Consider the following 15,887-nt stretch of genomic DNA (forward strand, 5'->3'; position numbering starts at 1 on the left):
GTGATTTACAAAGTACTCACAACTCAAATGAGATAAAATGCTATTACTACTCCCACTTTACAGAGAAGTAGACAGGGGTACAGGGTCATGCAAATAGTCATTTAGATGTTCTATTCTTCCAGCCCAATGTTTATTCACTCTGCAATAATAATTGTTATTTTTGCTAGATGTAGTTTATGAATTAAAGTATGGTAATTTAAGAGCTATTGACTCTATGTGAGAGACAAGGGAAGCTGTTTTCAGAATATGAAGATGAGCCATAATGAATGTAATAATGTAAGCATACATATATGTGGACAAAGTAACACTATACTTCACTTTCCAAAATATGCTCTAATTCTTTTCCAATATGAATGTTATTTTCATAAATCTGAATAAATGGGAAATTATCATAGAATGTGAAAACAAGTTAATCCACAAAATATCCAAGCATTTCGCAGTTCTATCACCAAGAATTCCTTTATTGTGCATGCTACTCACAATTCATTCCAATATTCATTTTTTCGCTATTCAAAAGTTTATTGTGGAATAATAATATCAAATATTTCCTATAATAGTACCTCTGAAAATCATGTTTAGTACAAACATTTGAAAATTTTCATATTTTTGATACAGTTGTCTATTTTTTTTTTGCAATGTATTTGTTTTTGGTTTTTTGTTTTTAAAAAGTGAAGATTCTGTAAACGTTTTCCTAAAAAAAATCCCATTTAACAATTACTAACATTCACTGCAGTGTCTAATTTGTGTGGTTTGGACACTTGCTATAATGTATACAAATATGCTTATAAATATGGTTGATTCTTAGAATTTTCTAACTTTAAGCTTCATCCATTCCCACCAGAGAATATAAATGAATTAATTGTGTCTGCTACAGAATACATGTCTGCATAAATACTTTTATACAGAATTTTAATTAAGTATGCTTTTCACACCATATTGGGATCATTTTATATTAGTTTATCCTTCTTCTCAAGTAGAATTTGTTAATACTGCATGTAAATCTCAAAGGAAAAAAGCACTAAGCATCTTTGAATTCCCATTCCAAAGATTAAACCAAGGCCATCCTCTTGGCACTATAAATTTTCCATTAAAAGCCATGTAGTTTTAATTTTCTTATTTTATGCTTACTCTTAAAATAATCTGAGTCTCTTTTCTGTTACCCCAATTCAATTAGAACTCTGCCCAAAGAGTCTCATAGCACCTAAGATTACAAATAAGAGAGCTTTTTTCCCACATATCCCTCATTAGCTAGCCTTGAGTAATTGAGAAAACATTCCAATCACACAATCTCATCATGCCTAGTCAACCAACCCCAAGCAGAGATTAACTTCTTGCATCAACCAAACATTTCCTAAATGCATCCCCAAAGAAGGAAACATTTCTTGCACATAAGGCTTTTCCTATACAAAATGGAAAGGTGGGAAACCATCTTTAAAGGAAGATGCCACACCACTGACCCAGATGGGGTGCAGATCTGCAAAAGCATAATACCCTACTCCATCAAGCTGTAAATACTATCTCCTAATAAAACAATTTTCAACATATAAGACTTGTACAACAATTTGTTATCTCCCAGTCGTATTAATGTGGATATTGGGCTACTCAATTAGAGACATTTCCCATGTAATGAAGAAACTGAAATGTGAAAGATAATATTAACAAATCAAAATGGATAGTTTTTTCATTCTAACTGCTGTAATGAGTGGCTCTTATAATTGAATATGTATAATCTATTCTGTTTTTCTTCATAGAAAATGAAATTAAGCTATTCTTTTTCCCATGCATTTAAGTTTTGTTGCTTTTTATTACAACACCTTTTTTGCAGACACTTCTCCACCTAAAGAGCAAGGACTATGACTGATCCAGAGGTCCTCCAGAGAGCTAGCCGGGACATTACAGGGAACATTTCTAAAACTATTACTTCAATGTTTGTGTTCGCACGCTCTCGCTCTCTCTTTCTCTCTCTTTCTCTCTCTCTCTCTCTCTCTCTCTCTCTCTCTCTCTCTCTCTCTCTCTCTGTTTTTAATGAATGAAGTTTTAAAATTTTTTAATCCACTATACTTTTCCACTACACTTAGTTTTCCTTTTATAAGACTGAAATTAAACAAAAAGAAATAGTGAGGGGGAAAAAAAACTGAAGTCTGAAATATAAAAATTGTTTTCATTGACAAATGATCTGGACCCCAGCCCTAGTACAGGAAATTGTTTCTGTTCTTTGACTCAGCTCACTGGAGCAAAAACAAGAAAGGAAATGCTCAACTTTTGGCAAAGTTTTTTTCCTTTGGATACATTCCACTGAACTGTGGCTTGAATGCTTCACTTCTGTCAAGAGTTAGAATGTCTACTGGAAGAGCTTTAAAGCTTCAAAAACCATTCTTTTGTCACAAATGCATTCTTTTTTTTTTGCATCACATGATTGTTTCCTGTCCATCCCAGGTTATCTACCTGACTTTTCTGAGTATAGGGTAATTTTTGCTTCATGATCCTTAGTGATTCACTTTGTACTTCAGTGCTCAGATTTTCTGAAAAATGCAATATTAGGACTAAATTTAATCCTAATTTAAAATTTAAATTTAATTTAATTTAATTAAAATTTAAATTTTCAAAAAGTCCTAATTAAATTTGAATATCTGTCACCTCAATTAACATATGATTATTAACATAATATTCCTGTATGTAGACTACGACTTTAGGAATATCCTGAATTACATTTCATTTGTATTTTTTAAACATAGGAAAACATGATAATAGGATCATAAATCTCGAAATGGAAGGGACCTTAAAGATTATCTAGTCCAACTCTCTTCTTTTATAGATAAGAAAGCCAAGACCCAGGGAGAGTAAATAGTATTTGCTCACAGGTAATTTGGCAGAGCAGAGATTCAGAAGCAAGTTGATGACTCCAAATCCAACAGTCTACCACACCATAATACCTCTTTATGACTCTCCTTATATCTTTTTAGTTTTAATTGTTTAATTATTTTCTAAATGTTCTGAATGTTACATCATTATATAAATAATGCATTTTTTAAAATTGTTATAATCTTTATCATTAAGAATCAAAAATTTTTTGAATCACCATTTACTACTGCTATTAGTATGTAGTTACCTTCTTTTGTTTTATCCATCCCCATTTTAAATATTGGGAATATATTTGGGGATTTTAGGAAGGAAATAAATTTATTAAGAGTTCTTTTTCAACTTTTGAGAATATTTTGTTTTGTACAGAAAAGATATCAATTATGCTTCAAAAAGTTGACAGAATTCTTAGCCATAATATATTACTAATCTTAAAAATAAAAGCACCCAAAACTACAAGGTGGTGATAATTTCAAGGAAAAACCTTTAACAAAATACAATATTCCTTTATGCTAAAAGACCTAAAATAATATATGCTGAAAGATCTTTTTTAAATGATAAAAAGTACTTATTTAAGTCAAAATTAGTATCATATGAAATGGAGAAATCCTAGAAACTTTCCTAATAATTCTACAAATGCTAGAAAATAAACAAGAAAAGATAAAGTAATTGAAGTATAAATAAAAGAAAAAAGAAAAAATAAATATTCTCCATTTGCTATGGGCATGATGATTTAGTAAAGAAACTCATGTGAAAATTAAGCGTTAGCAGAGTTGAACACTAAAAAACAAATACCTTTCCCCAAATCACACCATTACTACAATAGCAACAAAATATAATAAATAACAAAAGTAAGGGAACTCTGGTTCAAAATAAGTATAAAATACAGAAAAATATCAGATAATCAATTTGCCAAAGCACATTCAAACCAGCACAGGTCAGGAACTTAAATGACTAGGTAATTCAGGGATCAAGATTGCAGTATGTTAATATAAAAAAATAGAAAAAAAAAAAGACAAAATAGAAAGAAGTAATAAAACATACAAATTTATTCCTAAATCAGGGATATTTTCAGAGGTAGACAAAGTGACGATTCATTTGGAATAACACAGAAATTTAGGTTATCCAGGAAAATGATTTTAAAAGATTGGAATAAAGGAGAATACTACTTCCAGATATAGCATATTATAAAACAGTAATCATGAAAGCATTTAGTATTGGTTTTTAAAAAAAAGTAAAAGAATGGAATAAACTACAAAAAGAAGAATTAGAAACAACTGAACACAATAACCCAATGTTCACTAAACCCCAAAATACAAATTACTTAGTTTTTAAAAAAAAAAAAAAAGTCAAGAACTGCAAGAAAAAAACTGGAAAGCAAAAATTAGATTTAAGCCCAAATCTTACAACATATTCTAGCCTACTCTACTGATTAGTGACTGACTCTTCTAAAAAAAATTCAGAAGTGTCCCTGACATGTTTCCCACCTCTACTTTGTATATTATAGCTTATAACATGGTAACTGTTACATGTTGTTGCTCTCATTCAACTATATGTTGTTTGAGAGTAGAAATTATTCTTTATCTTTCTTTGTTGCACAGCACAGCACAGTGCCAGTCACAAAATAAGCACTTAATAAATATTGATAAGGCCTGTCAGAATTTTCACTTCCTTTAGTATAACTTTGATTTCTCAGTATCACCCTATACCATAATGAAACATCCTAGACTAATTAATGCAATAACATTATATTTAATAGCCATATTATAAACTGATGACTTGATGAATTACTATTTTGAAAATTTAACAGATGTTCTCTGCCTGCAGACCCTGGTCTAGGTTTTCCTCTCTTCTTTTTCTATAATCACTCTTGATAAACACATTATTAGTTCCCATAAATGGCAACTATCATCTTGATGCAGATACCTCAAATCTATTTACGAAGACCTTTTCCATTCTCCTTAGTAATACTATATGTCTCACTCTCTGCTGAACATCGCTACCTGGATGTCTCATAAGAATATCAAACTCAATATATCCAAAAACAAATTTATCTTTCCACAAACATCTACCACTTCTGATAATTTCCCTATTTGGGGAGAAATTCCCAATCTTCCAATGATTCTGGTTTACAAATTTAGATGTTTTTGAACATCCACTTTTACTTATCTAATCAGTTCCCAAGTCTTTTCAATTCTCATTTTCAGCATTTTTTGTATGTGTTCCTTTCTTTTAATTCATTGTTGGAATCTTTACAAAGTGATGTCAGTTGCCTAATTTAGCATGGTACTTAGCAAATCCTCCAGCTCACTAATGTATTTTAAATACTCAGTGGAGTTCACACTTTTGGGAGATTCACAAGTCAGAAACCCATAATCCCACTTTCTCAGAGGAGGAGTCAACCTTTGGGAGATCATATATAAGAAGCTGACAGAGGCTCAGTAGAGAGTTCAGTTGAAAAGACTGAGAAGCATTCTGGGACAGACACAGGAGCACTCTGGGAGATTGAGAGCCAGAAACCCTCTCTCAGAGGCAAGACAGATTCATTCCAACTTTCACCTTTGTGCTGGCTTGAGGATGAAGGACAAACTTTTGGATCTGGAGACATTGGGAGGGAGTTCTTGGAACCAAGTAGAGAGCGAGGCCAGCAAGAAAACTAATTGGGCTATTTTGGAGGAAGCAATAAAAGATCTGAACTTTTAACACCTGGCTGCATTTGGAGTGATTATTACTTTCTTTTTTTTTTTAATTTTTATTTAATAATTACTTTATATTGACACTCGTTTCTGTTCCGATTTTTTTTTCCCTCCCTCCCTCCACCCCCTCCCCTAGATGGCAAGCAGTCCTTTATATGTTGGATATGTTGCAGTATGTGATTATTACTTTCAACTGAAATTAAGACGGCCTCCAGAAAACCTCCCCAAGAAACCTGCTCCCAGAGAGAACCATTATATTTTAAAGAAGAGAACACCACAATTCATACCACAATCCATAGCTAAGGTCTCATTACTTCTTCTCTGGATTATTATCACAACATCCTTATTGATCTTCCTACTTCCAGTTTTCCTTTCTCTAATCCATCCTCCACACACTGGTAAAACTGACTTCACAAAAACACTCCACAAACATTTCATGACTCATATGACAGGATTAGCAAAACTTTTAACTGCTAAATCCAGTTTTATGTCAACTCTAATCAATTGCCAGTTTCTATGCCCCTCTGTCAACTATGTTATAAGGATACAATTTTGTTAGTGCTAATTTATAAGGTAGTAAAGAGGTAATTTATCAAGTTTCTATCATGTGCTAGGCACTGTGCTAAATACAAGTATTATTTGACTTTATCCTCAAAATAACTCTGTAAGCTAGTTTATATATGTTTCCTTTCCCTATCCCTAGAATGAAATCAGTAAAATAAGGATTCCCATTTAATTTAGGCAGACATATACAGCCAAATGGAGGAATTCTAATAGGTAGAATGAATTCATCAAGTCTACTCCTTATTTTAAATTCTTTGAGCCCAAGGAGACCTCATTCTAATGTAGTGAGTGTTTCTAATTTATCTCAAAAGGCTTCAAAATATCCATTACTACTTCTATGATAAAATATAAACTCTTCAGTTTGGCTTTTATAATCTTTCATTTTATAATCTTTTTTCTTAATCTATGCAGGTCAATTACACTGGTGTTCTTTTCAGTCTTAATACTCAGAATTCCATTTATGTCTGAACCTTTACATTTGCACTTAACATGCCTTGAATCCACTCCTTCACACCTACAAAACATCATCTTTTATTTCCTTCAAAACAAAGTTCAATCATTACCTTCCACATGAAGTCCTTTCTGATTCCCACACCTACTGCCCAATTGATGTTTTCCCTAACAAAATCTTATGTAAGTATTTTGCATTTATCTCTGCATCTCTCTACCTATACATTTGCTTATCTACCTATCTACTTACTTGTCAACTTCTAAGATCTTTGAAGACAAAGATTCGTGGGATTTTTATTTGTATCCCCCAAGCCTACCACACTGCCTGGTACATAGTAAATGTTTAATAAATGCTTCTTAATTTGAGTCTTTGTTTGAAAGATACTTAACAAATATTTGTTGATACATTAAAAATTATATGCACATTTATAGAGACCTAGATTCACTGATATTTATATAACATGTTAAGGATTACAAAGCATTTCAGAACTGTCATATAATCCTTCTCCTAAACCTCAGCAATTAGATATTTCAAGTATTATTATCCTGATATTCAAATAAGAAAATTGATAATCAGAGACTTTAAGCAAATTCCTCATGGTCAAAAAGCCATGAAGTACCTAAGGTGTCATTTGAGCCTGTTCTCTCATTAAATTCACGCCAAATTATCTTTGCACTATTATTTTAATATTAAAATGGAAACAAATATAGAAATATATGCCTGATAACAGCAACTTTAAACTTTAGAGACAATTGTAACCTTTGGAAGAAAAGCTCTATGAGTTCATCTTGATACCACTTCATATCTAATCACAATCAGTTTCCCTAGAGACTAATCTATTTCCATGTGTGATATGGAGGTTGAAGTCTGAAAAGTTAGCTTTTATATAACAAAAATTATATAGGGGGTAAAATTATATAGGGTTAAAAATCCCTATATGAGGAAAAATTATATATTCATTATTTTATTATGAAAGAGAATTAATTTAGCAGTTATTGATGTAATAGTGACAGAGATGAATTCTGAAACTGTCCTCCTTAACTTTGAGGTAAGCCATGAGGATGAGCTCCTGACAGAGACCCTTCAGGGCAGTTAAGTGGTTTCATTAAGATTAACACAGGACCACTCCAATAGCTTGAACTTAAGTGGTCTCAATTCAGCTGGAGATCTGGACCTAATATTTCTATTGAGTGAATTAGCCCAGGACTGCTCCTAGTAGCTTGAAATTGAGTGGTCTCATTCAACTGGAAATCTAGGCGTGGGAGAATGACAACATTGAAAGAATCTCATTCAATGGAAAGCCCTAGACTGCCAATAAAATGACAGTTCTGAACTCCAAATCTTTGCAAAAGACCGAAGTAGGAATTAGGCTTTGCCAAGGAAGCTCTCTTCTTGGCAAAACTGCTCACCAGGACTCCTGCCCACTGTGAATGCTCTTGTGATGCTCTTGTCAGTGATAACCTTTGGTTATGTCGCTGCCAGAACCTCTTGCCACACAGAAGTCAGTCTTCCTAGCAAAGCTGGCTTCTTAGTGCCAATAAACTTCCCTTTTGCCATTCCAACATTTTAGGTTCATGAATTCTTTCACATTAGACCTCCATCCAAGGGGATTCCCACCCTAATTCTCACAACTCTCTGCACTGCCAATAATCGTATCAAAATGACTCTGTGTCCCCCTGGATCATTGTGAGGGGTTAAGGTGGGCCTGGATTTGAAAAACCAAGAATCTCAACTCCTCTGAGCCTCCAGCAAAATTTCTAAAATGACCCCCACTTGAATCTCAATGTCTTCCCACGCTTCCATTGCGTTTCAGGAAACACCTATGTTTATTGATTTGGAAATTAGTCAGGCCTGGGAAACAATCACCACACTTTAATGATCTGGACATTAGTCCCTCAAATTACTCCCTATGCCCAGACCACAGAAAGTTAAAATTAAATCAAAATTCTGTACTCCTATCTTTGATAACTTCCTAACCAAGAACTAGCCCGCTGAGAAAGAGCTTCTTGGTGAAAATAAACCTATTTTACCAACCTTGCTTGGACACCAAAATTCTATCTGCAAATACTTTCGCAAAAACCTTTGCTTGTTAGGGTATCACACCCCACAACATTATTAAAAGTAGGAAATGAACAAAAATGTCCCCCTACTGTATAGAGAAAGATTAAATCTATAATCTCATGGATATTAATATATTTTAAAATAATACATTTTTATTTAAAAAACATATTGGGGTAATTTTTCAACAACGCCACTTGGAAAACGTTCTATTTCAATTTTTCCCCTCCTTCCTCCAACCCCCTCCTCTAGATGGCAGATAGTCCAATACATGTAAAATATATTAAAGTATATGATAAATCCAATATATGTATACAAATTTATGCAGTTATCTTTCTGGAAAAGAAAAATCGGGTCAAGAAAGAAAGAAAAAATATCTGAGAAGGAAACCAAAAATGCAAGCAAACAATAACTGAAAGAGTGAAAATGCTACGTGGTGGTCCATACTCATTTCCCAAAGTCTCTCTCTGAGTGTAGATGATTCTCTTCACAATTGAACAATTGGAACTACTTTGAAATATCTCAATGCTAAAGAGAGCCACATCTATCAGAACTGATTTTGACATAGTTTTGTTGTTGCTGTGTATAATGGTCTCCTGGTTCTGCTCATTTCACTTGGCATCAATTCATGTAAGTCTCTCCAGGCTTCTCATCCAGTTTGTCATTTCTTAGACAACAAAAATATTCCATAACATTCATATACCACAATTTATTCAGCCATTCTTCAATTGATGGGCATACATTCAGTTTCCAGTTTCTAGACACTACAAAATGGGTTGCCACAAACATGTTGGCACATATGAGTTCGTTTCCCTCCTTTAAGATTTCTTTGGGATATAAGCCCAATAGTAACACTTCTGAGTCAAAGGGTTGGAGAGATGTGTAGTGTGGTATCTCAGATGCATTTCTCTGAACAATACTGATTTGGAGAACCTTTTCATATGACAAGAAATAGTATCAATTTCTTCATCTGAAAATTGTCTGTTCCTATCCTTTGACCATTTATCAGTTGGAGAATGACTTGCTTTCTTATAAATTTGAGTTATTTCTCTATGTATTTTAGAGATTAGGCCTTTATCAGAACCTTTAAATATAAAACTGCTTTCCCAGTTTGTTGCTCACCTTCTAATCTTGTCTGCATTAGTTTTGTTGTACAAAAACTTTTTAACTTAATGTAATCAAAATTACTCATTCTGTGATCAATAATGATCTCTAGTTATTCTTTGGCCACAAACTCCTTCCTCCTACATAGGTCTGAGAGGTAAACTATGCTATGTCCTTCTACTTTATAATATCATTCTTTATTTCTAGATCATGAAGCCATTTTGACCTTATCTAGGTTTACAATGTTAAATTATGGGTCAATGCCTAGTTTCTGCCATACTAGTTTCCAATTTCCCCAGCACTTTTTGACAAATAATGAATTCTTATCCCAAAAGCTGATATTTTTGGGTTTGTCAAATACTAACTGCTATAGTTATTAACTATATTTCTGTGAATCTATTCCACTGATCAACTACTCTTTTTCTTTTGCCAGTACAAAATGATTTTCATGACCACTGCTTTATAATATAATTTTAAATTTGATATACCTAGGCCACCTTCATTTGATTTTTTTTTCATTAGTTCCCTTGTAATTCTTGACCTTTTATTCTTCCAGAGGAATTCTGTTGTTGTTTTTTCTAAGTCAGTAAAATGGTTTCATGGGAGTTTGATTGATATAGCACTAAATAAATAAATTAGTTTAGGTAGTATTGTTATCTTTATTATATTTGCTTGACCTATCCACAAGCACTTGATATTTTTTCCCATTGTTTATATTTGATTTTGTGTGAAAAGTGTTTTGTAATTTTGCTCAGATAATTACTGAATTTCCCTTGGCAGATAGATTCCCAAATATTTTATAATATCGACAATTATTTTAAATGAAATTCTCTTTGTATCTCTTGCTGTTCGATTTTGTTAGTGATGTATAAAAATGCTAATGATTTCTGTGGATTTATTTTGTATCTTACAACTTTGCTAAAATTAGAGATTATTTCTAACAGTTTTTAAATTGATTCTCTGGAGTTCTTTAATTATACCATCATATAATCATATCATGTCATCATGTCATCTGCAAAGACTGATAATTTGGTTTCCTGATTACCTACTCTAATTCCTTTAATCTCTTTTCTCATCTCTTATTGCCAAAGGTAGCACTTCTAATACAATTTTGAATAATAATGGTAATAGTGGGAAACATTATTTCACTCTTGATATGACTGAGAATGGTACCAGTTGATCTCCATTACATATGATACGTACTGATGGTTTTAAATAAATGGTACTGATTATTTTAAGAAAAGGTCCATTTATTCCTATACTCGCTAGTGTTTTTAATAGGAATGGATGTTATATCAAATGCTTGTCCTGCATCTATTGAAATAATCATATGGATTTTGTTAATTTGGTTATTGATATAGACAATTAGGCTAACAGTTTTCCTAATATTGAACCAGGCTGCATTCCTGGTTCTACTTGGTCTTACTATATTAAATGGGGCATGATTTTCTGTAATATCTTTGCTAATATTTTATTTAAGGGTTAAATTTCCCCTTATTACCACTTTGGCTGCATCCTACAAATTTTAGTATGTTGTCTCATTATTGTCATTCTCTTGGATGAAATAATTGTGTTTATGATTTGCTGTTTCACCCATTCATTCTTTAGGATGAGATTATTTATTTTCTGATTACTTTTTGGTCTCTTTCCCCCTGCCTTTTTATCAAATGTTATTTTTATTATATTGTGATCTGAAAATAATGCATTTACTATTTCTGCCTTTCTACATTTTATTTTGAGGTATTTTTGTCTCCATTCAATTTTCTCCAAAGATTGATCACACCTAACTTTTTTAGTATTCTATTTACCTCTTTAACTTCTTACTTATTTTGTGGTTTCATTTATCCTGTTCTGAGAGTGCAAAGTTGAGGTCTCCCACTTTTATGGTATTGGTGTCTATTTCTTCTTGCAGCTCTCTTAACATCCCCTTTAGGAATTTCCATGGTACACCACTTGGTACATGTATGTTTAATAATGATATTGCTTCATTATCTATAGTACCCTTTAGCAAGTATATAGTTTCCTTCCTTATATCTTTTAATTAGATCAATTTTTGCTTTTGCTTGATCTGTGATCAGGACCCCCACTTTTTTGACTTCACATAAAGCATAATAGATTCTGCTCCAGCCTTTTACCTTTATTCCGTATGTATCTCTCTGCTTAAATGTATTTCTTGTAAATAACATTATTGTGGGATTCTGGCTTTTAATCCAGTCTGCTATCTGCTTCTGCTTTATGGGAGAGTTCACCCCATCCGCATTTATGGTTAAAATTACTAATTCTGTATTTCCTGCCAGCTTATTATCCCACTTTTCTCTTTCCTTTTCCCCTTTCCCCTCTCCCCAGTATTTAGCTTATGAGCATCCCTTGCTTCAAGCAGCCCTCTCCCTTTAGAGTCCCTCCCTCTTATACCTTTCCCCTACTATGTCTGTATTTCCTTCTATTTAGCCTACCCCTTCCCTTTTCACCTTTCTCCTAAAGAAAGCGTACCCCTTCCCTTTACCAATTATGTCTAATATTTTCTTTTTGAGCCAAATTTGATGAGAATAAGATTCACACAGTGTTCATCCCCCTCCCTTCTTTCCCTCAAATATAATAGGTTATCTTCATGAGACATAATTTCCCTCTTTTTACCACCACTTTTCCCTTTTCCTGGTACAATATCCTTTCCACCTCTAGGTCCTTTTTTATATTATAAATGTAAAATCAAATTATAAATGTACTTTCTATGTATACCCATAACAGAAATACACTTCTCAAGAGTTCTTTTTATCTTTTTATGCTTTTCTTCAATCCTATATTTGGAGGTCCAATTTTTTGTTTAGCTCTGGTCTTTTCATCGAAAATAAATAGAATTCACATTTCACTGAATGCCCATATTCTTCTACAGAAGAAAATTCTCAGTTTAGAGGGTTAGTTTAATCTTGGCTGCATTCCAAGTTCCTTTGACTTTCAGAATATCAGATTCCAGGGCCTTTGATGTGGAAACTGCTAGATCCTGAGTTATCCTTATTATGGCACCTCAGTATTTGACTTGGTTTTTTTTTGTTTTTGTTTTTGTTTTTGTTTTTTTTTTCTGGCTGCTTCTAATATTTTTTCATGGTCCAATTCTTCAGAAATTTAGCCATAATATTCCTTGGCATTTTAATTTGGGATGTCCTTCAGAAAGTGTTTGGGGTATTCTTTCAATGGCTATTTTATCTTCTGATTCTATGATATTTGGGCAGTTCCCTTTGATGGTTTCCTGAAAAATAGTGTGCAGGTCTGGCCCGGCCCACCAGTCTGTGCCTGGGGAGGGGCGAGATGCTGTGGCTCCCGGAGCAGAGGAGCCATCCGCAGAGCCGTGGGTCAGCCCAAGCGTGGCCTTTGACAATGGGGCGCTGACTGTTTCTCAGGTGCCAATAAAGTTCTTTTCCTCTCCTGAATTTAAAAAAAAAAAAAAAAAAAAAAAAAGCTCAACTTCTGCCTCAGTGGTGTGGAACATCCGCTTTTTCTCTCCACAGTACAGATGTCCAGCAGCTGATCCCATAGGAAGGGTTTTTTCATCCTGTTTTTCAGGGAGTTCAATAATCCTTAGATTATCTCTCTTACATCTATTTTCCCAGTCAGCTTTTTTCTAAGTAGGTATTTTACTTTTTTTTTCCTATTTTTTTTTCATTTTTTTAGTTTTGTTTGAGTGATTTTTGATGTCTCATAGAGTCATTGATTTTCATTTGTTCAATTCTGATTTTTAGTGAATTATTTTCTTCATTTTTTTAAACTTCTTTTTGTATTTGTCCAATTGAGTTTTTAAATGAGTTGTTTTGGTCTATGGAATTTTTTTCCATTTCACAATTTTTTTTTAAAAGAGTTATTTTCTTTTTCCATTTCTCAAATTCTGCTTTCCTGGGAGTTATTTACCTCTTCCAATTCACAAATTCTGTTTTACTGGGAATTCTTTATCTTTTTCAATTCACGAATTATTTTTGGGGGGAATTCTTTATCTTTTTCATTTCATATATTGTTTTTCAGGGAATTATTTTCTTTTTCCATGTTGTCAAATTATTTTTTCTTGAATTATATGCCTTTTCCAAACCCTGTTGCAAAACCTCTTTTAAGATCTTTTTAAATTTCTTTTAGGAGCCTCTCCTAAAGGTCCCCTGGTGGGGACCAGGTTATATCACCCTTTGGGGCTTCATGTGGAGACAATCTGCTTTTAGTCTCCTCAGGGTGCGTAATCTATCTATTCTTTTCTATCACCAAAGAAGCTATCTATAGTTAGAATTCGCTTTCCCTTTTTACTCATTTTTTTAAAAAAACTTGGGATCTGCTTTTAGGGCGAGGAAGGTTTTTCAAGCTTCCTCTATAGGTACTAGCAAAGCGACAGTGGCAATGGCTACTTTGGGTCCCTGCTGACTCACTCCCAATGCTGGGTGGGTGTGGCCAGGTGCCGGGAAACTCTGGCATTTTGGGTTCACTATTTACCTTTTGGGTTTGTGTTGGAGTTCCCTGCTTACCTACCGGCTTGCAATGAGGGCATAGTAGCCAACACGGGTATAGATTCCTCCTTGGGGATTCTCCACAGTAGGGAGTCTGTATCACCCCAGGAAGACCACATTCCACCACAACATGCACTGGCCTCCATCCTCTGTCTGCCTGTGCTTGGCCACCACCACCGCCACCACCACCCCCCACCTCAGCGCCCAACTGAAACAGACCTTTTCTGGCAATCTTCGAAATTATCGTCTGATGGTAATTTGCTGCACTCCCAATATTTGTGGATTCTGCCAGTCCATTACTAATTCAAAGGATGAATTTTGTAATTACTGTGAGGGTACTTGGAGTGCTCAAAAAGAAAGGTCTTTCCATTCTGCCATCTTGGCTCGACCACCACATTAACATTTTTATTTATGATTGAGACAGGAATTTATTTCCCTAGAAGTATTCCTATACAAAATAGTGGCAGTTGTAATAGCATCCTCATAGTGGACATTGCAGTGGTAAATCCTAATTGTACAGTACATTAAGATTTATAATGAACTTCCCTCAAAATAACCCCTGGAAGTAATTACTGTCAGTATTATTCCCATCACTTTATCAATAATAGTAGAGTTTTGGGGAACTTAATGGAAGTAAATTAGTGTCAATATTATTCTTGTCACTTTACCAATAATAGTAGAGTTAAGGTAACTTAAGTGACTTACACAAGATCTCACAAGTAAATGGAAGAATTAGGGCACAAAATTACTTCTCTTGACTCTGTGTTCAAAATAATTTCCACTATATTACATTATCTCTGTAATGTCTGATCATAAGGACGAATTATCAAAAGGAGAATAGGGTAATAAGAGGTAGGAAATAAGGAATTTGGGGAGTCAGCAAAAATAATAAAATCAGAAGGGAAGCTTACTTTTTTTTAGATGCAGAGGCCACAAAAAGAAAAAGTAAAAATAAAGAAAACACTATGGCATGGAACAGATTTTGTTGAGGAACAAGCTATTTCACACCTTCAACTGGAGACCTCTTTTCCTTGTCCCAGCACAAACAAATTCCATAGAAAAAAGAACACTGGGAAAGAGAGAAATAAATTGTGTAAAACTCAAAAAATTGCTCCTCTCTAAAAAACTAAAGTGAAGCATTCAATTATGATTTGGTTATGAATTGTTATAAATTATAGAATAAAATCCCCTGCCAGAATGAAAAATAAATATAATACATAAAAATCTAGAATGATATATAACATAATATATAAATAAATATAATATACAATAATGTATAATAAATATCAAAGAAATGAAAACTACATAAACATAGAAAAAGCCTTATGCATGTATATCACTGAATCTAAATAAGCTCTTAGTTAAAGATGTTCACTTACAAATGTAAATATGTTTTAGAAAAACAAGAAGGAAGGAGAGAAAGAATGTTTGGCATCAGAATGCTATAGCTTTCTTAGAATTTTAATGGTGCCATGACATTCTCACTAACAAACATTCTTTAATAGATTGTTAAATGTTAGAAAGCTTGTCATTACCATTCATCGTCACAACAGCCGTGAATGAACAAAAGTAGATAATGAAACTTTTATCCTATACCAACAATAATGTTCCCATTTCCTCAGAGGTTATAGAATAACTTTAGATAAACAATTATCATAACAAGGTTAAAGTAATTCA

The 15,887-nt window shown here is 33.4% G+C and overlaps 1 protein-coding gene across 4 annotated transcripts in view; it reads right to left on the reverse strand.

The window, feature by feature from the left end:
* The window catches only part of ROBO1 (roundabout guidance receptor 1), a 464,510-nt gene that overhangs the window by 262,840 nt on the left and 185,783 nt on the right, over positions 1-15,887 (reverse strand). The window lies entirely within an intron of this gene.

This window comes from Antechinus flavipes, chromosome 3 (genome assembly GCF_016432865.1).
Source record: "Antechinus flavipes isolate AdamAnt ecotype Samford, QLD, Australia chromosome 3, AdamAnt_v2, whole genome shotgun sequence".
Taxonomy (NCBI): domain Eukaryota; kingdom Metazoa; phylum Chordata; class Mammalia; order Dasyuromorphia; family Dasyuridae; genus Antechinus; species Antechinus flavipes.